This window comes from Mytilus galloprovincialis, chromosome 3 (assembly GCF_965363235.1).
Source record: "Mytilus galloprovincialis chromosome 3, xbMytGall1.hap1.1, whole genome shotgun sequence".
Taxonomy (NCBI): domain Eukaryota; kingdom Metazoa; phylum Mollusca; class Bivalvia; order Mytilida; family Mytilidae; genus Mytilus; species Mytilus galloprovincialis.
In genome coordinates this window covers 28,815,870-28,819,334 of record NC_134840.1, presented here as the reverse complement: position 1 = coordinate 28,819,334, position 3,465 = coordinate 28,815,870, and the positions used below count along the sequence as shown (strand labels likewise).

Genomic DNA, 3,465 nt, shown 5'->3' with positions numbered 1-3,465 from the left:
TTAACTTATGTCAGCATAGCAGAACTGAAGTTTAAATGCAAGAACATATGCTCAAAATACACGTTAGAGTTAAATGTTCATCAAAGATTTTGTATATATGTATTATAAATGTAAAACTGCGTTCTGCATAACTTGAAATGAAACCCAGTTACCGGGTGCATGCACATTTAAAATAAAACATGAATGAAAAAAGTAAGTGATATAATTTACTTAAAATGAGTCTATCAAATATCGTAAACTGTACGGTAAGTACAAGTATAATGGTAAATGTCACTAACTTTTCATCCTTGAATAAATCTTAAAAGGTGAAAAAGGTATTTTTTGACATTTTCTTTACATTATGTAAAGTTAAACAGCTGTTTCGGACAACAATCAGCTGATTGCCGCGGGTGTGTTCATTACCATTGTGAATAAACCAATCAAATTAAAGAAGGCTCATATATGGGCGAACATTAAAAGTTAATTCGGCGTAGTAAGTTTTAAAATTGTCAGCGTTTTGATACAATGGAAAGGTGTGCGACTATGATTGACTACCCATGGACGGACCCCACTTTGGTTAACCTCGTGGCCCGGCTTCGTAGTATATAAGCCATGTGGTTTCAGAAACAGCTGATCCGGCCAAGAACTAGCTGATCCAATGCGAAACGACAGCTCGCATATAAAACAAAAGGACTTACAATTTAATGAACTGTTTGAATTAAATTATACAAAAAGTGATTAAACATAAAAGGTACGTACATATTGTTTTAGTTTTCGATTTCGTCCGAAATTTGAAGCCGGTAAATATATTATTCTTCGATTTCTATATTTTCTTAAGTATTTCTTGCTTGATTTGAATCAGTTGATAGTTACTTTCAAAACCACTGTCTGCTTTTTAATGATATTCAGCTTTAACTTTACTGAAAATCTGATGTTTTAAGAATACATACGAGCTTTCTTATTTTTATGTTATTTGAATTCATATTCGTTGAGGTAACACAACATTGAAAAAGTTCCTCTATCTACTGTAACATATAACATTTATATTATACTTAACTATACTGTATTAAAACAATACAATGCACTTGTTGTCTGCTCTATGGTCGGGTTGTTGTCGCTTTGACACATTCCCCATTTCCTTCCTCAATTTTACTTGCCATTAATGATGCTTTTATAGCAGGTCAGTTTACTGTACTACTTCTTCAGACATTTACCGATAGTTGGAATGGAAATTAATTACGCAATTTATGCTTGTAGCACCATATATATTACCGTTTAAGCTTTATAATATGTGTATGTTTCTATATTTAGCCTTCAATGTGTTAATTTTGTATATATTTTTTAATTTCAGAAATGGAACTTATCAAATTTGTAACATGTTGCTGTCTTGCTTCCATCTTATTGACAGATGTCATACTGGCATCTCCAACTAGATCACGTGACATAATTGAAGCTGAACGTCTAGAATATGCTATCGAAGAAGGTAAATAATCTTTATATATATGTTTCATTATTGTACAATTTAAAATGTTGCAATAGAATTTTATTTCTCTTGAATAAAGACGGAAATAACCTAATTGATCATTGTCGTTTGTCATGCAACGTATTGTTACTGAAAAAACAAAAGATATAACATGCATTTGTCAATGAGATAGCAACCAAAAAATTTTATAAAACTAAATACGTCTGGTATGTACTTTGTGAACTGCTTTTTGTCTCCAAGTCGTTTCCCGAGTTTTGCCACGGTATTGTCGCTTGTATTCGACTTTGAGTTTGAATACTCGCTACATTCGCATCTCTTTTATACCAGTCGTGATGCCAGTTTTTACATACCAGTACGATTAAGTATGATTACAGGCAATTCAATGTTCATTAAGAATAACGCAAGCACAAATTCCGTATTGTTTCTATTAATCTTTATATATATACATACTTTTTTTTAGGTTTATCAGTATATAGGACTGAAAAGAAAAGACGACGAAGACACCGTCGCAGAACGAATTTACTCATTGAAGCAATGCGCATGTGCCGTAATTTCCGACATTACCCACGAAACAGAATACCTGAGCGATGCAGGGACATGATTTTTAGGCAAGACGACCGTCGGAGGGGTCACAATGGACCAACAATTGTCATTATAGAAAAATAGATAAATGCACTGACACTTTTTGGAATAAACTCAGGAATTTTATACCAAGTCGGCAAAAAGGATCAAACATCAAACTGTCGAAGATTTGCATCGGAATATTACAATGAACAAAAGTGCGATTAAAGCTGTATTATAACAATGATATATAAAACAAAACGTGGCAAAGGAACAATACATTTGTTTCAGTTCCTCTTGCTTGAATGCCTGTATGTATGAATGTATTTTTACGAATGAATGCAGGATCGAGATTTCTCTACTTTCTTATGTCCTCTTGTCGGACTTACTTTTGGGCCCAAAGTAAGTTCAATTAAAAACTCACCAAGTGATGAAAAAATCTCGATCAATGTATGAATGGGTTTGAGTTGTAATTTATTCAGGAACAGAGTTGATACGAGCATGTAAGTATATGTTTCAGGAGTTGGTACAAGAGATGTAGTGGTATGATGCATGAAATTGATACAAAGATTTGGTACAAAAATGTTCGGAATATTATACTTTTATTCCTTCAATGTAAAATAAGTAAACCTAAAAAAAAAATCATGACTTTTAATTGCTGATCTCGATCAATTTGAATGATAGAGAAGATAAAATGGTCAGATTTCAAGGATTGAGAATATTATCTGGTAGTTGGTGCAAATACGCACATCATTTTATATTCATAAACTTTCTGTCTCTCTAGCATTTTACATCAAACATTTGTGCAATATTTTTCTCATGTGAACTTTTGAGGAGTGTATTATATAATTGTAATTTCTGCAATATTTGCAGTGATAAAATGGCCAAATTTTATAGATTATTGATATTTTGATATCAAAAATCATATTTAATTTATTAATAAAAGTTTTTTGAAAACTGCTCTTGTGATTGTATTATTCCATTTTATACAAGCATCATTTCGACAGTGGGTAAACAGCAACAGCGAATTGCAATATCTTATCAATGTAAATATACGGAGATATAATTCACAATGAGACAGCTGTCGATCAGAGACCCGATGAATAGGATGTTACAATTATGGGTCAGGCTACAGATTTCAATATTGAGCAAAACCATCACCAAAGAGAAAACTATGAAATTTTCCCGGATGACAAATATTAACAAAACTTATAGAGAAAGACAACGGCTTTATTAATGCTAAAAGAAAACACATTAACTATCAACAACCACAGGCTCCTGATTGGCACCTGACCTTAAAACATATTGCGGAAAATAAGGCTCAGTTCTTACATGGAATACAGTTATAAAAGCACAACATAATAACTTTAAGAATCTGTTGGAAAAGAAAAAAAACACAAAAATCTTTTCTTTATTTACCGTGATTTATCGCGAACGCTCAA

General features: G+C 32.3%; 1 long non-coding RNA gene across 1 annotated transcript; it reads left to right on the top strand.

Annotated features, from left to right (window-relative positions):
- Positions 1-590: 590 nt before the first annotated feature.
- On the top strand, positions 591-2,316 carry LOC143067628 (uncharacterized). The gene is made up of 3 exons (XR_012975991.1): positions 591-730; positions 1,331-1,462; positions 1,923-2,316. It is a non-coding gene; the product is annotated as an uncharacterized LOC143067628 (long non-coding RNA).
- The last annotated feature ends 1,149 nt before the right edge of the window (positions 2,317-3,465 follow it).